The 25,006-nt window shown below is 37.0% G+C and overlaps 1 protein-coding gene, 1 long non-coding RNA gene and 1 pseudogene across 4 annotated transcripts in view; 2 read left to right on the top strand and 1 right to left on the bottom strand.

Annotated features, from left to right (window-relative positions):
• The window catches only part of SH3RF1 (SH3 domain containing ring finger 1), a 176,767-nt gene that overhangs the window by 45,504 nt on the left and 106,257 nt on the right, over positions 1–25,006 (top strand). The window lies entirely within an intron of this gene.
• On the bottom strand, positions 505–15,183 carry LOC112826215 (uncharacterized). Its single transcript, XR_012378072.1, has 3 exons — positions 15,018–15,183; positions 1,330–1,446; positions 505–809 (listed from the first exon to the last, which is right to left on the bottom strand). It is a non-coding gene; the product is annotated as an uncharacterized lncRNA (long non-coding RNA).
• On the top strand, positions 8,769–9,467 carry LOC112826214 (large ribosomal subunit protein uL1 pseudogene; annotated as a pseudogene).

Genomic DNA, 25,006 nt, shown 5'->3' with positions numbered 1-25,006 from the left:
AAATGTAGTGTGTGCCTCTCATTTCTGATTAACTACTTGAGACCTTTTGGTATTAAATTTAAGTTGTGTTCAAACTATTTTGACACGTGATGTTCAAAGTACTTTTAACTGAACCAGAATTATTTGCCAAACTTCTGCCTTTAAGACAAATTTTACCTGTGACTGACCTTCAGTCCCATTAATTTTAACAATAATCAAAACCTCTGCAATGACTTTGTTCTTGAAAATTAAAATACTAACCTCATAAAATGTATGGATTTGTAGATTCTCACTCCGGATTTCATTTTCATGTAATTTCAAGTTTCTCTGTGCATTACTTACCAATAAATAATAGGAGGTTGTTCGTATATTCAAGCTTTGTGTTGCAAGATGGTGAACTCTAGGGCGTTGTGGGTCAGTTGTTTGATTGAGGAGTCCAGTGTAGTGAAAGCTAATCCCCCTGGAGCTGGGTGCCCAGGTGCCCAGGCTTCCGGAAGGTGGGCAGGACTGCAGATTGCTAAAATTGCCAAAGGCCAGAATATGGCTGCTCTTGGAACAAAGCAAGTGTTCCCCATCCCAACATCTGCCCCACTCCTCAACACACCCTTGCCAAAATACGCTCTCTAAAAGTACTAGAGAAAGGGAAATTTATCCTGTGGAAGAGAGGATCAAACAGAAGTTCATTCGGTTCATTTATTTTTGACTGAGGAAAGCTAGTGTAAATATTTAATCATAGAACTTGTGAAATGACATGTATTTAAAATGAAATATATTCTTCATCAGTCTTCATGTGAATAGTCAGCTAGCTGTGGACACCACTTGATGTTTCTCTTCCAGTTATAATTATAAGAAGTTCATAGGAAAGAAAGCAAATTATGTCAGTCTTAATTTCATTATTAAAACAATAAAATTATGCAGTTTATAACACAAAACTATTTCCTGCATTAGTTACTTTTCTCTTAGTTATAAATAGGCCATATGCAATAGGAGGCATGCTGGTAGACAGATGATTCACTTTGGCTGATTTGAAGTAATTTTAGTATTTCTGTGAAGCATAAACCAAAAGTTTCTCCTTTCTCTTTTCTTCTTTCCTCCCTTCTGTCTTTCCCCTAAGTTAGATTACACAGGCTAACTTGAATTGATTGCATGGGTGTTGATTGTTAATAACAAACTGTCTATTCAAGGATCATTTTAGTCAGCCAAGACAAAGTACAAATCTGGGAATAAGAAGCATAACATATAAGTGAATAAAATGATTTTACACGGAATGACAAGTAAACAATTGATTCTGATGATTGCTTGATAAGGAAAAATGGTAGAGGGGTACAACAAATGAAGAAATAGTCTCACCTTAAAAGTTTGTAGACCCCTGGTTCCACCATCAAGAATTCATGAGCAGTGTTCTTGAGTTGGGCTCTTTTGAGTAATCACAGCAACGGTTTCCTGGCCCTTTGCCTGCAAATAGGCCTAAAGGAAACAGAAAACAGAAGACAAAGAAGAACAAACACAAGCTGCCCCTCATACACATCCTTCAAATATTTGGTAAGGGATTTCGGAGGAGAGTACATTAGTTTTTTTTAGCAGACAATCTTTGGTAACATTGAAATAGTTTCTTTTAGGAAGAAAAACTTGAAAATAAGGCAGTGGCTCCTTTATTTGACATTGGTTAGGAAATAAGGTGTTCTCAGGGATGAGTATTTAATCTAACTGAGGTTTATTATGTGAGATACCAGAACTCCTTTTCTTTTCTTGTAATTTTTATTAAATCTTTCCTTCCATACGTCAAGGGCTCCCTACATCGGCTGAACAAAGGCTACACGGTTTAGATTAACCCTTCCCTGAGGGTTTAGGATTACTGTTACACTTCTTGTTGAACTGTGACTCAACACAGTCCAGAGTCTGTTTCTTTGTCTTTTGTAGAGGTCAGGCTGTCAGTTATCACCTCTTCCATGTTGTTAGGCTTGCATCTGTCAGCTATTCCTTCTAATTTTTTCTGAGCTGAGAAATCAGACAACTAGGTTACTGTGAAGTCTCTGTTACGTAAGGAAGGGTTATTAAAGAGTTTGAGTATAGAGGCTTTATGATAAGTTGTATTTGGATGGGGTAATCATGCTTCTGTGTTCAGTGGCTATATTTTAGAGGGTGGATCTGTCAAAAGTCCAACTTCCAAATAATATAAATTACAGTGTTTTTAAAGTACCTTGCAAGAACGCCTAATTACCTGAAGCAATATTTTACTTCTAGATGACCTTTACTTAACATTTTTTATTCATAGAAGCTTCCTTCCAGAAATTAATTAATTCATATAGTTTTTAGGCACAACACTACCTACTTTGCAGACCTACAAATTCATTTCAGTGTTAGCTTCAGCCAGCTATAACTAGGCAGTGAATGTGGCTCTGATTCTTAAATTAACAATACATGACTGACTTTATCTGCATTTTATGTCATGGGTGGTGGTGTTCCCTTTTGGTCCTTGCTGTGCAGCCTTTCCTCTCTGTGTTGAGTGGCTAATCCCCCATACCCAGGCTCCTGGTCCCAGCTCCAAGGAAATGGGTAAAAGGAGTTTCAGTTCAGGCCAGAGACTTTTATGGGGGGAGGGTCAAATATATTACTTAAATATTTTAGATAATAAAGTATATGCCCCCTAAATGTGTGTGTATATGTATATATGTATGTTTGTGTATTTACACAGTTAAACATGGCTGTATTAAACTTGATTCTCATGCAAACCCTGTCTCCTGCTTATTCTTGCTATGAATAAATGCATTCACATTTGAATTATATTTGACCTTTAAGCAACGTGGGTTTGAACTGTGCAGGTCCACTTATATGTGAATTTTTAAAAAATAAATACAATACAGCACTGTAAATGTATTTTCTCTTCCTTATGATTTTCTTATTAGCATTTTTTTCTCTAGCTTACTTTATTGTAAAAATACAGCATATAATATGTATAACATACAAAATATGTGTTAGTTAACCATTTACATTATTGGTAAGGAAGCTGGTCAAGAGTAGGCTATAAATAGTTAAGTTTCTGGGGAGTCAAAAGGTTAATGCAGATTTTCACCTGCACGGGGGTCACTACCTTATTTCCCATGTTCAAGAGTTAGCTGTAATTTCTTGTTGGAAGTTCAATCTATAGACTATTCTTTGTACAGTGGTGATTTAGAGGATCATAGGAAGTTTTTTAGGGAAATTTTTTTCCCTAAAAAGTTTTTTAGGGAGACCGAATATTTTTGATCAGTGATGCTAGAATATTTTTGATCAGTGATGCTAGAAAACATTTTTCCCACATTTTTGAAAATTTTCTTTTTATTGTAGTAAAATATGTATAACATAAAATTGACTATTTTAAAGTATACAGTTTTATGGCATTAAGTACATTTATACTGTTGTATATCTGTCTACATAGCTTCTTCTCTTCCCCAGCTGAAACTCTACACATGAAATAATAACTCCCTATACCCTGTCCCCATGACCAGGCTGGTGTTTTATTCCTCACCATCAAGTTGCACCTAATGTTCATCTCACTGTGATCTTGTGGCTTTATCCTTTGTCTCCAACCCCTGGTTTAGTAAGCCCTCCAGGTTTGGGCTTTGCCTTTTTGTCGCTAGTACTTCTTCCCCTTTCAACTACCACTGAGCTCTGGACAAATATCCTGGGCCTTTTTGCTGACTGAATTTGTCTGATTTTGTTAGCCACCTACCCTGATTTCCTGTTTCTCTGATTCACCACCTGGTAAGAAACATTCCTGATGGAGTGCCTGGGTGGCTCAGTTGGTTAAGCGGCTGGCCTTTGATTTCGGCTGAGATCATGATTTCGGGGTCCTGGGGTTGAGCCCTGTGTCCCGCTCTAAGCTCAGCGTGGAGTCTGCTTGAGGATTCTCTCCCTCTTACCCTCCCCCACTCGCATGTGTGCACTCTCTCTCAAATAAATAAATAAATCTTCAAAAGACAAAATATTCCTAATGGCAGCAGCTTTGTTGGATCATTTCTCTGTTGCCCAGCTGTTGGCTTTGGTGTTTTGCCTGCTGGCTTCTAGACTTTCTCCCAGGTTCTGTTCTTCCTACAACTGCCTTTACTTGCCTTGGTCCTGTCCAGCCTGCCCTACTCATAGTGGTTAACCAAGCCTTGCCTGACTATTGTAAGAAACAATACAGGCAGATTTTAAATTCTAAAGTAGGCTTTTTTATTGAAAACCATTGGAAGTCTACTCTACACGGTACTAAATGGGACTTTACTTTATCATAACATGTAACATTGAAAAATGAAACACCAAATGAATTTCGTTTACCAAAAATGTAAATAGCAGGAAAATACTGAAAACTATTAGCCAGCTTTCTAGAAATAATTATTGAGTTAGCAATTAATGGATAATACAAAAGGGTTGGAAGAATAATTCCCATTAATAAATTTGACTACATATTTAAGAAATCTGTATTAAATCAAGTTATGAAGATATTTTCCTATGTTTCTGTGTTGCTATTTATTGCTGTATAACAAATCGTCACTAAATCTGATGTCTTTTTTTTATAAAGATATATTTATTTATTTGAAAGAGAGAGAATGAGAGAGAGAGCACATGAGAGGGGGGAGGGTCAGAGGGAGAAGCAGACTCCCTGCTGAGCAGGGAGCCCGATGCGGGACTCGATCCTGGGACTCCAGGATCATGACCTGAGCCGAAGGCAGTCTGCTTAACCAACTGAGCCACCCAGGCACCCAAATCTGATGTCTTAAAACAACAATTTATTATTATAATTCTTAGATTGGTTAGGCTTAACCGTGCAGTTGTTCTGTTCCTATGCTATCTGCTGGGGTTACCTGACAGGGGCTGGAACATCCAAGATGGCTGCACCCTCAGCAGATGCTGCTTTGGCCTTTCTCTCTTTGCATAGTCTCTCAGGGTAGTCTAGCTTCTTTTCATGGTGGCAGTGTGCCAGCATGGTTTTTATTTACTTTTTATTCTAATATTTTTTAAACTTTATTCCTAACTTGACTCAGTTTACTGTTAACTCCTTTAAATAGTTAAATACACCTAAGGAATTAATTGTTATATATAGTTTATGCGTGTGTGTGTGTGTGTGTTTATCTAGAGGATAGAATTTTTGCTTGGAATAAGTAGGCAGTTACACTGTTTTGCCCATGTAGATATAATTTTCAAATGAATTTCCCTCATGAGCTATTTCTAAATATTAGAGTGTAATTTGGGTTTTTTTTTTTTTTTAGATTTTAAAAAAGAGACACAGGGAGAGAGGAAACACAGGCAGGGGGAGCGGGAGAGGGAGAAGCAGGCTTCCCGCTGAGCAGGGAGCCCAGTGCGGGGCTTGATTCCAGGACCCTGGGACCATGACCTGAGCCGAAGGCAGATGCTTAATGACTGAGCCACCCAGGCACCCCCCCCCCTTTTTAAAGATTTATCCGTTTGAGAGAGAGTGTGTGTGTGAGCCGGGGGAGGGGCAGAGGGAGAGGGAGAGAAGCAGACTCTCTGCTGAATGCAGAGCCCAGTCTGGGGCTGGATCTCACAACCCCAAGACCATGACTGGAGCTTAGATCTCACGACCCCAAGACCATGACCGGAGCCTAAACCAAGAGTTGGATACCCAACCGGCTGAACCACCCAGGCGCCCCTAACATGAGTTTTTGATAAAAACATGAGGAGAAAGCATTTCTTGTTTCTGAACAGACATTTTTATACTTCATAGTCGTCATTGCATAGATCTTATTTACACTCACAATAACAGCAGACTGTGTAAGGGCAGTCACAGGAAACTTTACCTAAAAAATAAAATATTTCAAATACTGGTAGGAAACAATGAGAAATACCTGGGTATTTTTTAATTCGGGAATCATGAAGATAAATGCTGAAATAATTTTTTAAATGGTTAAATGTCTTAATTTTAAACATTATAATTTTAAATTTTCCTGAACCTTTTATAGAATATGGACTTTTAAAGATTCTCTATTATTTGCCTGCCTTAGAAATAATGAATTAGACATATAGCTAATAAATACGACATATACTACATTACTTGACTTTTAGAAAACAAGTATGCCACATATTGATAGATAATAAATCTGTGAATTTTATGTTTCTGAGAGAAATAAAATGCAACTTTCATAATAGACAAATGTAATTAGGAAATCTAAATAAGGCTAAATCTATTAAAGAAATTGAATCAATAATTAATAACCTTCCAAAACAGAAAGCACCAGGCTCAAATGGGTTCACTGATAAATTCTACCAACCATTTAGGAAAAATTATATCAATTCTCCACGTTCTCTTTAAGAAGAGAAATAGAGGAGATCCTTTCTAACTCATTCTAGGAGGCCAGGATTACCCTAATACCAAAATCAGATAAAGACATTATAAGAGGGCGCCTGGGTGGCTCAGTTGGTTAAGCGACTGCCTTCGGCTCAGGTCATGATCCTGGAGTTCCAGGATCAAGTCCTGCATTGGGCTCCCTGCTCAGCAGGGAGTCTGCTTCTCCCTCTGACCCTCCCTCCTCTCATGTGCTCTCTCTCTCTCTCTCATTCTCTCTCTCAAATAAATAAATAAATAAAATCTTTTTTAAAAAAAGACATTATAAGAGAAGAAAACTATAGACTAATATCTCTAATGAGCATAGATGCAAACATCCTCAACAAAATATTAGCAAATTGAATCCAACAATGTATAAAAAGAATTATATGCCATGACCAAGTGGGATTTTTTCCTAGGTATGCAAGTCTGTCTGGTTCAACATTCAAAAATGAGTTAATGTAATCCATCACATCAACAAGCTTAAGGAAAAAAGTAACATGACTATCAGTATATGCAGAAAGAACATTTGACAAAATCCAAGGCCCGTTCAGTATAAAACTCTCATTAAACTAGGAACTTCCTCAACTTGTTAACATCTACAAAAACCCTATGGCTAACATTATACTTAATGGTGAGAAACTGGAGGCTTTCCCAGTAAGATCAGGTACAAGGCAAGGATATCTCCTCTCACAGCTCCTTTTCAACTATACTGGAAATCCTAGCTAATGCAATAAGACAAGAAAAGGAAGTAGAATGTATACAGATTGGGAAGGAAGTAATGAAAATGTCTTTGTTCACTAGATGACATGATTGTCTATTTAGAAAATCCCAAAGAATTGATAAAGAACTCCTAGAACTAATAAGCAATTATAGCAAGGATGTAGGCTATAAGCTTAATATACAAAAATCAATTGCTTTCCTATATACCAGCACTGTACAAGTGGAATTCAAAATTAAAAACACAATAGTATTTACATTAGGGCCTCCAAAAATTAAATACTTATACAATATGTACAAGATGTACATGGTGTTAGGGTATAAAACAGATCATAAGTTAATATCACTTTGAGAAGCCCTCTCTCTGAGAGTGGACTCAGGAGTGGTGTCCATCTAGATGGCAACTTGGAATGGCAGCAGCAGCACGATTTTGTGCCAGCTTCATTGACATCTGACAATTCCCTGATACACATGGACATAAAACTTATGAATGCTTTCATCCACCAACACACATACATTTGTTATCTAGGCTTTAATTGTGGAGCTTTCCCCCTTTATGAAAAATACTGTACTAAGTGCACAAGGCCTTCATTCAAATTGAAGGAACTCACTAAGAACAGTTTGACCTAACTCCTCATTCACAGTAGACCGTGCTAATGAGATAACCTGCTTATTCTGAGTTTTCCAGTGAATGGTTGCAGCATGGTGATCTTGGATTTAGTTCCTTAAAGAGGGGGTCAAAATACCAAGCTTTGTTCACTAATGGACGTTAGATTAGAGACTTTTTTTTTAAGATTTTATTTATTTATTTGACAGAGACACAGTGAGAGAGGGAACACAAGCAGGGGGAGTGAGAGAGGGAGAAGCAGGCTTCCTGCCTAGCAGGGAGCCCGATGTGGGGCCTGATCCCAGGACCCTGGGACCATAACCTGAGCCGAAGGCAGACGCTTAATGACTGAGCTACCCAGATGCTCTGATTAGAGATTTTTTATGGGACTTTCAATTTAAAGGTATAAGTGTTTTGTCTTTTGTTCTTACTTATATTGTCCTGTGAAAATAAATAATCAGGGAAAGCTTCTGGATGAAGTGGATTCTTATTTGAGAACTGAAGGAAGAATTGACAATGACCACTCTCCTCTCCTATAACAAACTGCCTCTTTATTTTGTTTGGTGTGTTTTTCATCTTTTTTCTCATTTCTGTTTGTTTTCAATCCCTTGCTTATTTTTCAACCACAGAAACTCAAGTTTTGAGAAAAAGTTTCATATTTTTATTTATGTCTGGGTATTTATGCATGGTTGAGGCTCTCAGCCTACTTCTTGGCTTTGTCCCTTGGGTTACAAATGACTTGGAATGAATGTTGGGCAACTTACTAGGAGCGGGACCTGAATGAAGGAGGTTGATAAGCCTGATACAGCTTCAGGGTAGATGTATGATGCTTGATTCAAAACCCTGTATCATCTCCTTTTGTCCTTGGGGTGCTAGGACAGGGTGAAATTGGTATAACTCAGATGGCCAGTAGTCATTTACTGGTCTCCTAGGTTATGTGTATTTGATTTAATAGGAATGAAAATAGTTATTTACTGGGGCTCCTGGGTGGCTCAGTCGTTAGGCATCTGCCTTTGGCTCAGGTACTGGGATCAAGCCCCACATCACGCAGGGAGTCTGCTTCTCTCTCTCCCTCTGCCTGCAGCTCCTCCTGCTTGTGCACATGCAGTCTCTCTCTGACAAATAAAGAAAATCTTAAAAAAAAAAAAAAAGGCGGCGCGAAGAACCATGAGCAGCAAAATCTCCCATGACACCCTGTACGAGGCGGTGCGGGAAGTCCTGCACGGGAACCAGCGCAAGAGCCGGAAGTTTTTGGAGACGGTGGAGCTGCAGATTAGTCTGAAGAACAATGACCCTAGGAAGGACAAATGCTTCTCGGGCACCGCAGGCTTAAGTCCACTCCCCGCCCCAAGTTCTCCATATGTGTTTTGGGGGATCGGTAGCACTGTGATGAGGCCAAGGCAGTGGATATTCCCCACATGGATATTGAGGCGCTGAAGAAACTCAACAAGAATAAGAAATTAGTCAAGAAGTTGGCCAAGAAGTATGATGCCTTTCTGGCTTCAGAATCTCTGATCAAGCAGATCCTACGAATCCTGGGCCCAGGCCTGAATACGACTGGCAAGTTCCCTTCCTTGCTTTCCCATAATGAAAACATGGTGGCCAAAGTGGATGAAGTGAAGTCCACCATCAAATTCCAGATGAAGAAGGTGCTCTGTCTGGCAGTGGCTGTTGGCCATGTGAAGATGACAGATGATGAGCTTGTGTACAACATCCACTTAACCGTCAATTTCCTGGTGTCCTTGCTCAGGAAGAATTGGCAGAACGTCCGGGCTTTATACATCAAGAGCACCATGGGCAAGCCCCAGTGCCTGTACTAAGGCACAGTTCAATAAATCCTAGTGCTACCCTTAAAAAAAAAAAAAAAAAAAGGTATTTACTAAATCATTAGGAAAGAAACATTTGGCTTGATAGCAGTTGTTCAAGTTTTTTTTTTTAAATAACAAAATAGATGTGTGTGTACCCATATATATGTACATATATATATATTTTAGAAACTTTGGTGTCTTACTAAAAAGAAGTATAGCTTTATGGTATTAAAATTTATTTTTCATCTTTTTCTTTCACCTACCTAGTGATTAACTATTTCTTTTATTAAGAGTTTCTGTAGGAATATAAGTAAAAGTGAGAAGGAAAAAATGAGAGCACAATAGGTTTCAGTGGGTAACAAAAGGATGAATGGAATTCCTATAGAAGATAAAGTGGGTGGAAGGGCAAAGGTCATTTAAACTCTGGGCAGAAACTGCTAATACTTTGGGACAGACAGCAGGGATATGGATGGAGGGTTAGTGAAGGAATGTAGTTTCCTTTTAGGAAAACAAAACAAAACTGGAGGCCTTAAATAAGTAAGGCAGAGCTAAATCTTTACATGTTTAAATAAAATTATTTTATTTTATTATGTTTCTTTTTATCTGTTGTATACTGGCAGACAGGAAAACCTGGCAAAGCAGACTAGAGGCTATCCTTACCCGGTTTTGTTTGGGATCCTGCCCAGACCCTGCTCCTCTCTTTGTGCAGAATCTGCTCACCCCCACTGACACCCCATGGTGTTGTCATTAGGCCTGTGATTTGAGTCTAGCCCTGCAGGGAGGGTTGCTCCTGTGAGTGCCCTTTGGAAAGTGGCACCTGTATAAACAACCCCATCTCCTGTTGTCCTCTGTCGCATCTTGGTGTTTTTTGACACAGTAGACAAGCAGTTAAGGGAGCTTTCTAAACAAGTGTCCTCCACAGAGGTAGAGCTGCTGGAACTGGCCTAGCCCCCACAGTCTACCGTTGGGTTTATCTTCCCAGCTGAGCTCACAGCAGCCAGAAGCTGGAGGGCTGAGCTTCAAGAGTGCAAAAGACCACTGTGGAGCTGACCACATATATGGACAGAGCTCTGAGCTTTTTTAAAAGTTCTTTCTGGGGTAGTTGATTCAGAGGCTAGAATCTAATCCTAAATGACTTTAGTATATTGTGGTGAGTTATTTTAAAAATGTAAGAATTTTGGTTTAGCAGATGGCATAATATCCAGAAGTTAGCAGATCTCATTTCTTTTTAGATTACTGCTCCATTTACTTTGTCCCTAACTTGTTTATTCATTTCCCATTGGTAAGATGACAACAGTACTAAATGTCATTTTCTTATATTTTCTGTGGCTTGGTGCATCTTCTGCAGCATACCCTATAAAGATTGGACTGTTGATATTCTCAGGGTATCCCAAGAGCTTGAGCCTGAGATTCTCAGTACAGGTTTCCTTCATTGTCCAAAAGTAGAGTGTTCCTATGAAACTGTTTGTAGGCCAAAATGGCGCAAAGTGAAGAAGCAAATACTATTAATTTACTGGGGAAAGTTTTTGAGCATTCCGAGGCCCCAGAAATAACCTCTCTCAGGCTTTTCTGATACCTGAGGACACATCTTGTTAACGGATGCACAGAATAAATTGAGATAAAGCACAGATGCTCACAGACATGTTCAAAGCTATAGAGCTTGGTGCTGAGATGCTAAATGTAGTTCCAGGGGAAGGAGCTTGGGGACAACCCCTCAGGCTGCACGAGGCACATGCTGCCTCCATAACTACTGGTTGTAAAACAAATGATGAATTCTTGTTTTCGCTTTCTGCCTTTTTTTCATAAGAGCAAAAATCTTTTTGGGATTTCTTTCAAGTTCCCTGGAGCAGGTACAGGTTTCCCCTGCTGTCCAAAGGTAGGGAGTTCCTGTGAAACCTTTCTTTAAGTCCAGCTGGCTTATAGTAAAGAAGCAGTTACCATTTTGTAAAAGTGAATCTTCCTCGGATTTCTTTTGGTTAGCAAAAACAGGTAGTAACGTAGGTCCTTTGTAAAAGCGAAGTGGTGTAAAGTGAACTTTCAGAATGTAGGGGATACCTGTATAATTTCGCTTTATAGCAACTTTGTGGAGCTTTGCAAATGGCATGTTCTCTTGAAGAGTTCTGATATATTCAAGAGTGCTCTTTAGAACCAATGTCCTTAGTTCCTTGAAATTACTCATCTGATAGACTGTAGGTGCTATGTAAGCTTTTTAGTTTGCTGTGTTTGCTGCATTCCAGAATTCCATTGCTGTTTATTCCACTTAAAGACATTAATTAAGGGGCACCTGGCTGGCTCAGAGGAACGTGAGACTCTTGATTTTGGGGTCATGAGTTCCAGCCCCAGGTTGGGTGTAGAGATTACTTAAATAAATAAACTTAAAAAAAAATAAAGAAATTAATTTAAAAATGTATTTATTGTACTTGTGTTGGTGGATAGGGGAAGAACCAATTATAAAAGGCCCCAAATTCTAGCTTGTTAAAATGTAAATGTCCCTAATGAGCTGGAATGAGGCGGTTTTGCCAGAGGGGATCTGAGAACATCTTTGGGCATGGTTTGCTTGTTTTCTTAAGTCAGGATATGAGTTACGCGCGCTTGTGTGTTTGTGTGTGTGTGCGCGCGCGCGCATGTGTGTTGTTAAGAAATATTTTAAATATCCTTGGTGTTCTCTTTCCTTGAGTCAGAAAAATTTCACTCGGTGTCTATACGGTATGTAGGCAAATTTCAAGAAAGGGAAAGATAGAAATTTATTAGTCCAGTTACGGAGATCATTATGTCTGGTTAAGGACTCCTCTCAGAGTTACTGCCAAGTAAAAAAATATGCTGGAAGATTATTCTGACAGGTATTTGTCAACACTTTAATAAGATCACATGGCTTAAAAATAACCCAATGCTCAATACTGCACTATGCCCCTCAGTTTAGGGCATTATATTTAACATGCCTGGAGGTTGGCCTGCATTTTTAGGTGATTTGATCTTATTTTTACAAAATCATAATTAGTAATATAAAAGAGATAATGCATGGGAGACTTTGCCGTGCTTCTTATTGTCTTATCAGTGGTATTACAAAATAAAAATTAGTTTTCATCAAGAAATCTGACAAATCATTTCTGTTTCACCAAAGCCATACATGTGGTGTTAATTTTGACCTGATTCATAGGTCCTCTGATACCCTAACACACAAAAAGTGTGTGTAAAATAGCTAGACTTACTGGCATTAGCTTTCTCTCGCAGCTCTTGCCAACAAAGAAATACTATGTACTAAATTTGAATCTGGTTTCAAAACAAATGTCAAAATTTTAAAACACTGGATTTACTGGAACATAAAGAACGTATTTAATGAAGCGATTTCTCTTGACTGCCTTGTTACTCTGTCAGCATATGCAGTAATCCACGTTGCTAGTAAATTTCCATTTTAATACACGATTCCTATCTTTCCTTCATTCACTAATGACTGATTGAGATAGAGGATGGAAATTCAGCCTTCTTATAAAATCTTTTAATTAGCACATCGACTTATTAATATTAAAAATTACTTCAAATTCCAGAAACAAGGTAAATATGAGCCTGGACTCTTCAGAGGGGAGAAGTTGCTATCTGTGATAAGTAGGCAAGATTCAGTCTTATTTGTGTCAGTTAGGTATATATTAAATACCCATCTTCACACTCTAATTGTTTTTAGCATTGTAGAATCTTTTTTTAAATAATTTTTATTGTTATGTTAATCACCATACATTACATCATTAGTTTTTGATGTAGTGTTCCATGATTCATTGTTTGTGCATAACACCCAGTGCTCCACGCAGAATGTGCCCTCTTTAATACCCATCACCAGGCTAACCTATCCCCCCACCCCTCTCCCCTCAGTTTGTTTTTCAGAGTCCATCGTCTCTAGTGGTCCGTCTCCCCCTCCGACTTACTCCCCTTCATTCTTCCCCTCCTGCTATCTTCTTCTTTTTTTTTTCTTAACATATATTGCATTATTTGTTTCAGAAGTACAGATCTGTGATTCAACAGTCTTGCACAATTCACAGCGTTCACCATAGCACATACCCTCCCCAATGTCTATCACCCAGCCACCCAATCCCTCCCACCCCCCACCACTCCAGCAACCCTCAGTTTGTTTCCTGAGATTAAGAATTCCTAGCATTGTAGAATCTTAAACTTGGTATACTTTGGGAAATTTTTAGGTTTGAGGGTTGTTGGAGGATAGAGACAATATATTAACATAAAAATATGCTGTTCTGATTTTGAGGATGATAAAGCCTTTGACCGGGAATAAAGTAATTTTATGAAATTATGTGCTAGAAGTTTTATTGAATTAGTTTGATTAAAAGAAGCTGTACACCTCAAAATTAAAAGAAACAACAGTATTCAGGACCTTTAGAAAAGCAGATGGAGAATAGTATTACAGTCATTGGAAACTAATTCTCTATTTTATCATATTCTGTGTGGAATTTGTTTTGCCTTACTTCTTCTTATTTAATAGCCTACCATGAAGTTTTACTTATCCCTTGAGTTTCTTTTTTCCTCAGGGTTTAAATAGGGAGGAGAAGTTAGAATGAGGGTGAGAGAGAGATTACTGGTAACTTTTGAATCCCTCTGAGTGCCAAGATTATGCCAGCCACTTTCTTCACATTTGGAATAAAAACAGTCTTAATTCCTGTTTTGCAAAAAGTAACTGTTCAAGATCACACAGCTAGTTAGTGGTGCAACTAGACTTTAAACCCTGTCAGTTTAGCACCAAGCTCTGTGTTCTTTCTTCTGCAGTGTGCTTCTAAATGTATGATTTCATAGAATCACAGGTTGCTGGTACTTCTCAGGGAGTATGAGTTAATACTCTCTGATGCACTTTATATATATAGCAACTATGTTAATATGTGACATAACTGGAAAGTACTAAATACAACATTTCTTTAGGTGTGTTCTGTGGGGTATTTGGTTAAATCATTTTAGAAAATGCTTGGTTAAATATAATGAGATTTCTTTACTGCAGAACTTCTTAGAGTCCTTAATATGCTAATGTGCATTGTCAGTCTTGCGCAGTATTTCCCCAAACTTATAGACCTTTTTTTCTAAGAGCTGTCTCGCCCAAATAGTGTTCAGGAGAACTTAGAGTACTGTCTAGATATAGAATGCTATGTCTTCCTTCTTTACTCTTTTTTTCTTTCCTGCTCAGAAAGCACCTAATTGTGTCTTTCAAGGTTCCTTTTGTTGAAGATCACGTCAGCATTTCTAATGGTAAATATATTAATCTTTAGGTGCAAGATTAAATATCTGATGACAACAGTATATATGTAAGGAGCTCATTTGTCATAAACTGCTTCTCTGCTTGTCATGAAGTTGCTAGGTAAAATTATTATGTTATTTCTTTAGAAATAGGCACTTACACAGGCCTGGAATTAACTGATACTTTGGTTTTTGAAGGTAGGTATTTACTACCGTTGTATTTTCAGAGGTTCAGACGATTGTCACTATACTTTAAACCCAAGTAATAATTATAAGCTGGCTGCAAGATGAAGACTTATTCATTTTTAAATTACCCTTTAAAAAGAACCACATCCCTCCTTCAGATGAGTTGGTAAAATGAAATAGTACTTACTGCCCACTCTGGACTCCCATTTTTCATCTACACAGAGACTCACTGTTTGAGGTTGTTAAATGGGTACTCTATTTGCCTAGATGTGTGGGCATGAAAGAAAACAGAGGGCTGAGCTTCGAGGTTGATCTTATACAAGGAACCAGCCTCCTGCAGAGGGAGGTAAGCATTAAACTGAAGAAGCAGGGTAAAGAAACAGTTTTTGTTAGGGCCATAGTACAAACACTGTTCTTTATGATCTCAGCACTCAGGCACCGTGTGGCACAAAATAGGCACTCAGTAAATATTTGCTGAATGACTACAACAGTAACTTCTTCTTTCATTCTGTATCCTGAGGTTATGGTTCTGGGGAACTCAAGATCTTTTCTTTTTTAGGTTAACATTTGCTTGGTTTTATGCTTAAGTGTTTTGTCTACATTGTCTCATTTAATTCTTACAACAACTGAATGAGGTACTTTCCCGTTTTACAGATGTGTAAACTGAAGTTTGAGAACATTAGATACTGTGCCCAAAGACCCTTATTTCATAACTAGTGGAGCCTAGAATGAATCCAAGTAGGTGGATGCTGGTACTTGTAGTTTTAACCAGTATCCTGTGCTACTAGGTTTCTCTACTTGCCTCTGTAGTGATTATAGATGGAATTTCAGTTCTTATTCCCAGAACTTTTAATAGTCTAGTGTTTTATTTACATTGGAAAGAAGAAAAATCAATGTATGATTCTGACTGGGAAAGAAGAGCTGCAGGGAAAGCCAGGAGTGTTTTCTCTGTGACATCACAGGAAGTTACCATGGAAATGATTATGGTATTATGAATACAGAATTATAAACTTGAATGAGAAATAAGCTGCCTAAGGAGATGAATGATGAAAAATAGCAAAGTTGTTGTCACGACAGTGCCTTTCAGGTTTTAGATGAACAAATTTAGCAACATGAGGTCTAAATGCCTAGTCCCTCTCAGCATTCCCAAAACATCAGTGTTAAATTATTCTTTTAACTCTCCCTGGTATTGTTACTACTTTTGGAACTTGTTGAAAGTAAAATAATTCCCATGTGTGCATATGTGTTTTTAGTTTAGCAAATATTATTGGTTTTTTTTTTTTTTTCCTGACTCCTCCCTGCCTAGCTTCCTCTAATTCCTTCTTCAAGATACTCCCAGTGGAGATAAACTGTTTCCTGGTTTTTGCATCAACACATTCCCTGTAGAGTATGTTAGCACTGGTATTTGTTAATTGTTAAAGCCAACTCTGGCAGTTGGATGGAGGGGGTGTAGTTAAAAATCAGTGTTATTTTTCCAATAGCAAGTTTAATTTCAGATTTCATCGTTTCAGGAAATGCAATCCTTTCCAAAAAATGCTTGTTTAAAAAACATTGGTCATGTACTTTAAACTTAGTCAAAGAAAATTGGAAGTGGTGACAGTGCTCATCATCTTAATTTCTTTGTGTTTGGAATCCTTTAGTGTTTTTATTTATTTAACTAATATTGTGTCTGACTTGCTCCAGGGCACCCTGAAGACTACTGTTATTGTCATCATTTTGCTTTGAAAGGACTGATGATTCTAGACAGGAACTTCATAGTTGTTCTGGCCCCTTAAGCTCTAGAAACTTGTCCATTTACTTACTTCAGTTAGTGCCACAGATTACTCTGGGGTCCAAAATCTCTTTCTTTCCAATCTATTCTGGGATCTGAAGTATTTTCCTAATCTGTGATTAGGAGGAAACTAGTGAATAACAGTGGAGCTTTCTTTTCAATGAAAGGGAATTTAAAAATGGTAAAAGGAACACAGAGAGAGTTGAATTGGGCACAGGTTATATGCCAATGTATCAGTCAAGCTTGACACATATGAAAGACTGTGTAAGGTATGTGTGTTACGAAGCTTACAAGTAGACTGGTGAACCTACCACCCAACTTAAGAGTCAGAACATTACCAATACCAGAGAGGTTATTTATATGTTCATTCACTGTCCCTTTCCTCTTTTGTTTGTGTTTAACATTCACTTGTCTTGTAAAAAGGGAGTTGTGTAGTTTACCACAGAAAGACAGGTAGTTTTGAAGAAGTAGTAACATATAAGCTGTAGCAATTTGTTTTTTTCATTCAGTGTCATGCTTCTTATTCATCCATGTTGTTGTGAGCTGTGGTTCATTCATTCACAAGTCAAGCTTGACATGTGAATTTCTTTACCAGTCTTTGACTCACGGCTTAATTAGAAATGTTTGAAAATTTTCCCAACATACGGAGATTTTAAATTTATTTTTGTATTATTGATTTCTGACTTAATTGCTTTGTGATTTGGGAATGTAGTCTATATAATACCTATTCTTGGAAATCCACTGACACTTCTGTTGTGGCTTAGCAATTACAAAATTTTTTGAAACTGGGTATGTGAAAATAGTATGTGCTCTGATTATTTGGTGCAGTGCATGTGTTCACTATATTGAACATTTTTGGGGATCTCCTACTACATGATAGGTTTATTAATATCTCCTGTGTTTATTAAATTTTGCTCTATACATATTTGAGGCTATTTTAATAGGTGTATAGATAGAATTGTTATACCTTCCTGTTAAATTTTTATCATTATGTAGATGCTCTCTTTATTTAATTTTTTTGTTTTGTTTGAAGCTCATTTTAAAAATGATATTAATATATTTTAACATCATTTATATAGGTTAATATTTGCCTGGTATATTTTCCCATGTTTTCAGTCTTTCATGTCTTTATGTTTTAGATATGTCTCTGGTATTGCTGGATTTTATTACTATTTTAAAATGCATTACAACAGGGGCGCCTGGGTGGCTCAGTTGGTTGGGCATCTGACTTTTGATTTCCATTTGGGTCATGATCTCAGGGTCATGGGATTGAGCCCTGTGTGGGGCTCTGTGCTTAGCAGGGGGTCTGCTTGGGATTCTCTCTTTCCCTCTGTCCCCCCCTCAAATAAATAAATAAATCTTTTAAAAAAATAAAATGCATTATAACAATCTCCAGTGTTTAACTGGCAGATTTACATTTATTATGATTGCGATATATTTGATGTTACCACTATTTTACCTTATATTTTGTCTCACTTTTTAGACTTTCTCTTCTCTATTTTATTGTCCTTTTTTAGTTGGTTAAATTTTGTTTCCTTATTCCACTATGCTATACCTCTGGTTTGGAAGCTATAACAAGACTCCCAGCCTAGCTCTTAAACTTAATATCCTCTTCTTATTCTTGAGTATACTACTTAACTACATTTCCCATCCTCCCTTGCTATTAAATATTACCATGTGATTGAGATCTAGCCAATGGAATTTGAAGAGAAGTGATGTGTGCCGTTTTGGGGCCAAGACTTTTAAGAGTGCCTGAACCTCATCCATATGCTTTTTCACCTCTGGTTTCTGGATACAGAAGATGATGATACTCAAGGATTGGTGGAGTCATAGGATGGAAAGAACCTGAGACTTTGAATCTCTGTGTGGGGGAAAACCACTTGCCAACCAAACATTAGACTGTTTTGAGAAATACTATGCTAAGCCAGTGAAATCTGGGTGATTTGTTATGGTAGCTGGTATGTTCTTGAGTAACGTAGAAGTTGTACACTGTTTTTATTCTTTTAGTGATCCCCTTGTCCATATATAACTAGCAGAGTCTAAAGTTAAACCTGATTTTAAACCCATTCCCCATAATACAAGGATCTTAGTACACAATTCCAGTTGCCTCCCTCCTATCCTACATGCTCTTTTTTTAACCCTAGACATTATTATTGTTTTGCTTTGCCTTCATTTTACCATTTTATTTCCTTGCTTTCTTTTCACTCAGACTTGCTTTCTAGAGTCATTTTCCTTCTTGCAGTATGTTCTTTAGAAGTTCGAGTGGGTAAAACTCTACTGGTAATAAATCCTCTTAGTTTTTACCTGTCTGAATATGTCTTTATTTATCTCTTGTTCTTTTAAGTCTAGGTTGATGGCTATTTTATGTAAACACTTCAAAGATATTTTCATGAACTTTGGCCTTAATTTCTTTTGAAATCTGTTTTGAGCCTAATTGTCATCCTTTGTTAGATGTTCTACCTTTTTCTCTTTTAAAGTTTTATCTTTCTGCTTCATGTTCTGCAGTTTGATTATAATGTATCTAGGTGTGATTTCTTTTTATTTATCCCCTTAGTATTCATTTTGCTTAATGTATTTATTTACACATTTTAAAGATTTGGACAAATTGGATATCTAAAAAAGGTCAATCATTTGATTAATTTCCATAGAGAATGCATTATTTTTCATATAAATTTATTTGCAAATAAACAAATCAAGATACATGTGTTAGTATGTATATATTATACTGAACATGATATAAAAAGTAGGAGCAAAAACAAATACATGTATTTTTTTATATAATTTTTTTGGACATTTACAAAGGTGCATAATATCAAATTCACATTTATATTGACCAGTCCTATGGAAAATTATAGCACATAAAAAAGTTAAGAACCTGGTGACAACATTCTTCTCTATGTAGATTATATGCAATTCAGAAGGAGAGCCTTATTATTAATATAACCAGGAGTGTTAAAAATATTCATTTGCCTGTTTTCTAAGAATTAGGCCTTTATTTATGGTTTAAAGTGTTGAAAGCTACGGTAACCTGACAATTTCTGATTATAGAGACCAAATGAAAGGTGGAGACAGAGGACCTTGTTGTGGACCTTTCCATAATGTAATTTACCTTTTGCTCCAGTCCAAAAACATTGCTTTGTAGAAAGGGTGGAAACTCTTATTAATGCAATAATTTTGGACCAGTTGATTTTTCTAAAGCACTATTATGAAACTTTTTCATTTCTCCTGTCAAAGGAGAACATTCTGATTTGAGGGTCACTTAGTATTTAATAGTCCACTCGTGTGTATCAGTTGTATTATACAGCAAAGAAAACAGTTGAAACAACTGAAACTTTTAATATTTCCTTTTGATCAGTGTCCTAAAGTCAAGTGCCAACTTTTAGTCATATTTTGAAAGGATATAATATTTAACCAAAAATTGCTTGGAGAAATTTTATCATTTATTCGTTGTAAAAGTACTAGGCCTGTTTAATTTCTGGTTTTAATACAGAATGTTAATAATTTTATATTGAAAGGTTTATTCCCATTCCCACCATTCCAGATGTAGTTTGCTCTTTATAAAACATGATACAGCAAGCATAGTTATTCCCATTCCCACCATTCCAGATGTAGTTTGCTCTTTATAAAACATGATACAGCAAGCATAGTTATTCTAGGGGCCCTTTGTATAGTTAAAAATAGAAGTGATAGAATTATAGATTGTTTTTCTTTTACCTTTTTGTTTTGTTTTGTTTTCCTTAACAATGAAAATTTAGTTTCAAACAGTCCTGGAAACTAGAAATACAAGACCAAGGTGTCAGTAGGGTTGGTTTCTTCTGAGGGCCTCTCTCCTTGGCTTATATTTGGCTGACTTTGGGCATCTTCACTTGGTCTTCCCTCTGTGTCATCTTTTACTTGAGTGTTGTTTTGTTTTGCTTTGAGTATTTCTTTCTCAGTATTTTTAAAGTAAAATAGTCAAAACTATTTAAAGGACTTAAAAAGTAGAGAATAACATATCTTGTTGGATGAAACTAAAGCAATAGTAGACAAATTCATGGGTTAATATATGGTTAGACTTTGAGGAGGTACAGTAAAGGAACAGCTTTGTTAAATAAAATACAGGGCCAGGGTAGTGGACTAGGTAATTTAGGTTAACCCTCCTGCTGAGGAAAATTGGAAAAGTAAGTTAAAACATAAAAAGGTCTTCTTGGAACAACTAAGATGTCTTTCAGTAGGTAAATGGATAAAAATAGACCCTGGTACATCCAAGCATTAGAATATTATTCAGTGCTAAAAAGAAATAGGCTCTCAAGCCATGAAAAGACATGGAGGAATCTTAAATGTATATTACTAAGTGAAAGAATCCAGTCTTAAAAGCCTACTTCTTACTACATGGTTACAACTATATGACATTCTAGAAAAGGCAAAACTATAGAGACAGTAAAATGATTATTGGTTGTCAGAGAGTGAAGGGTAGGGGAGGATGAATGGGCAGAGCATTAAGGATATTTAAGGCCATAAAAATACTCTGTATGATACGGTAGATACATGTCCTTGTATATTTATCCAAACCTATGAAATGTACAATGCCAAGAGTGAACCATAATATAAACTATGGACTCTGGGTGATTATGATATGTAAATGTAGGTTCTCAGTTGTAATAAATGTACCACACTGGTGGGGGATGTTCGTAGTGGGGGAAACTATGCATGTGTGGGGGTAAGAGGGCTTATGGGAAATCGCTATACCTTCCTCTCAGTTATGTTGTGAACTTAAAACTGCTCTAAAAAATTAAGTCTTTAAATTAAAAAAAAACAATCTGCTTGGAGGCATTGGGGAGGTAATAAGATAGTGAAGATTATGGGGCCAGATCAGGGAGAATCGAGGCCCAGCTTCTAATCATCTCATTTCCTGAAATTAGATTAAGGTGACTCCACAGTACTCGTCCCACAAGTATCTGGCAGAAACAAGTTTAAATCCCCTCTACAAGAATATAACATCCTAGTCCTCGAATTATTTTTACTAACAATTTTGCAAAAACAGTGTCTGACAATCAAAATAAACACTTGAGGAAGAAGGACCAAACATTAGCAAAACCTAGTAAAACAAGAGGAATAGAAAAATGCATAGAAGTTTTATATATTGGTGTTATTAGAATCAGACTTTAAAATTATGTTTACTATTTTCAAGAAAAGATAAGAATTCAAGAGAACTGGAAAGTATAAATAAGAACCAAATGGAAATTCTAGAACTGGAAATTACAATAACCAAAGTGAACAACTCAGCGGATAGATTTAACAACAGATTAGTTATAACCAAAGACAGAATTAGCAAAATAGGTTGAAGAAAATATGCAAAATAAAACACAGCAAAAGGATGAAAAATAGAGGAGTGGTTAAAAGACATAAGGATGTGGGGAGTAGTTTTGATACACTTGTAATTGGAATCTTAGAAGGTAGGAGAGAACTAAAACAGCGATATTTGAATAGAAAATGGTTCAGAACTTTCTAACTGATAAATAACCTCTATTTGCAAATTTAAGAAATCCTATAAACTCCAAGGATAAATGAAAAGAAATGCATACCTAGACATATGGTTGTAAAACTGATGAGAACAGAAATTAAGAGATTTTAAAAGCAACCAGAGAAAAAAAGACAATCACTTCCCAAGGAGCTACACTTAAACCAACAGCTGATTTCTTAGCAGAGACAGTGGAGTCAGAGGCAATGGGATGGTATCTTTATTATTATTATTTTTTAAATTTTTATTTAAATTCCAGTTAGTTAACATACAGTGCAATATTGGTTTCAGGAGTAGAATTCAGTGGTTCATCCATTACATACAACAGCCAGTGCTCATCATAACAAGTCCCCCGTCCCTTACCCATCACCCATCCAGCCCGCTCCCCACCCACTTCCTTTTATCAACCCTCAGTTTGTTCTCTATTGTTGAGTCTCCTTCTTTCTCTTTTTTTCTTTCCCTTCCCCTATGTTCATCTGTTTTGTTGCTTAAATTCTACATATGAGTGAAATCATATGGTATTTGTCATTCTCTGACTGACATATTTCACTTAGCATAATACACTCTAGCTCCAACCATGTCATTGTAAATAGCAAGATTTCAATCTTTTTGATGGATGAATAATATTCCATTGTGTATATGTGCATATGTATCTATATATACACCACATCTTCTTTATCCATTCATCAGTCAGTGGACACTTGGGCTCTTTCCATAGTTTGGCTATTGTTGATAGTGCTGCTGTCAACATCTGGGTACATGTATCCCTTTGAATCAGTATTTTTGTATCCTTTGGGTAAATACGTAGTAGGGAAATTGCTGGGTCATAGGGTATTCTATTTTTAACTTTTTGAGGAACCTCCATACTGTTTTCCAGAGTGGCTGCATTGGTTTGCATTGGGATGATATCTTTAAGCTGTGGAAAGAAAATAACTGCCAATTTAGAGTTCTTGGCACAACAAAAATATTCCTTGAGTCTGAGGGTGAAATAAAAGACATTTTCAGACAAACGAAACTTGAAAGACTTTGTTACCAACAGATTTTAGCCAAGGAGAATAATAAAGGGTGTTATTTAGGAAGTAGAAAAATTCTCCCAGATGGTCAGAAATTCAACTTTAAATGACTATGATTAGATTAGATTATGATTAGGTTAGAGAAATCTAATAACTTGTACTGAATAAAATAGTAATAATGTCTTTTGGTTTTAAAATATACAGAGAGTTGGGCGCCTGGGTGGCTCAGTTGGTTAAGCAACTGCCTTCAGCTCAGGTCATGATCGTGGAGTCCTGGGATCGAGTCCCACGTTGGGCTCCCTGCCCAGTGGGGAGTCTGCTTCTCCCTCTGACCCCCCTCTCATGCTCTCTCTCTCAAATAAATAAAATCTTTTTAAAAAAAGATTTCTAAAATATACAGAGAGTTAAAACACATGACAAATAGGTTTTTGAAAAGGTGCTCAACAAAATTTGTTACAGGGAAATGGGAGATACACCTACACTGAGATACCACTACACTTCACAGGTGTGGCAAGGTCATGGGCTAACTGGAGCTTTCAGAAACTACTGGTGGAGAACATGAATTGGTCCACCCACTTTAGGAAAGTGGGATAATGTGCAGACATTTATGATATACGTGCCCTATGATCCAGCTTAACAGAAATGCATATAAAAATATATTAAATAATGTTCATAACAGAGCCATTCCTAATGACTAAAACCTGGAAAGAACTCCAGTGTTCACCAAGATTAGATGAACAAATTGTAGATTCATACAGTAGAATATACATCAATGAAAAGGAATGAACTAACAACTACATGTAACCACCTGGGTAAATTTCACAAACAACATGGAGCAAAAGAAGCTGGGCATAAAAGAATACAAGACTGCACAATTCACTTAAATAGCATCTTAAAAAGACAAAATGGCACCACAGTGTCAAAGGATGCATACTTAGGCTAAAGGATGGTGGTTGCCTTTTGGGAAAGGGAGGAGCTAGTTATTAGTAGGATCATGAGGGAGGCTTCTAGGTTCTGGCAAGTTCTGTATCTTGACCCTGGTAACCTGGTAATGGTTACGTGAGTGTTTTTCCTTTGTGATAAATCTGAACTGCACATTTTGTTTTGTGCATGTTTCTGTGAATATTTCACAAAAAAAAGTTAAAATGCGTACTTGTACAATTTTCAAACCATACAGAAGAAATTTTAGATGAAGAACTATTTTAACTTCCTTTTATCCAGGCGTGTGTCTGTCACTGTTTGTCTCTCTTTAAAAAAATATTTTGGAGGTTCTCTTGGTATAGTTTTTTAGCAGCTCTCATGCTAGCAATCAGGAGCATGCTTGTCCCCTTTTACAACTCCGGCCCATATATGAACAAAATCCCTCTTGGTGTTAGCATAGCTGAGAAAAAGATTTTACCAAATATCCAAGGAAGAAAAGGCAGAAAAAATATGAGTAATAACAAAGGAATATAAACCTGAAAAATAGTCTCTTTTTTTCAGATTTTGACTCTAACAACAGCTAATTTATTCCCAAAGCTCATAGAACCTGCCCTTTTCCATCGCTGAGAGAGTGTCTATTAACTTCTAAATAGAGACCTCATACTCCGTTCCAGTTCCTCGGCCAATGGACCTGTTCTTCAGGTGACTGGCAGGGCTACGTGGCCTTCCTCATTTTATCGATGGAGTGATGCGTTCCCTGACAGGGTTTACACTGTAATAATTACTCAGCCATGCAGTGAGCCAAGCATCCTTAGTAATAGAGCAAAGTCTCCTTATTTGTCCCAGAGGGAACAATTTTGGAATGACAGTTTTAACTTGCAGACTTAATATCTGTATATATTGAAGTAGAATATAACAGCCCTGGAATAGCTACAGGCACTTATTTATGTTTAAAAGAAAAAATATGCCCC

This window comes from Callorhinus ursinus, unplaced genomic scaffold (genome assembly GCF_003265705.2).
Source record: "Callorhinus ursinus isolate GAN/ISIS: 27379988/994484 unplaced genomic scaffold, GSC_fseal_2.0 scaffold4, whole genome shotgun sequence".
In the NCBI taxonomy this organism is placed as follows: domain Eukaryota; kingdom Metazoa; phylum Chordata; class Mammalia; order Carnivora; family Otariidae; genus Callorhinus; species Callorhinus ursinus.
This window is presented reverse-complemented; position numbering and strand designations above follow the sequence as displayed.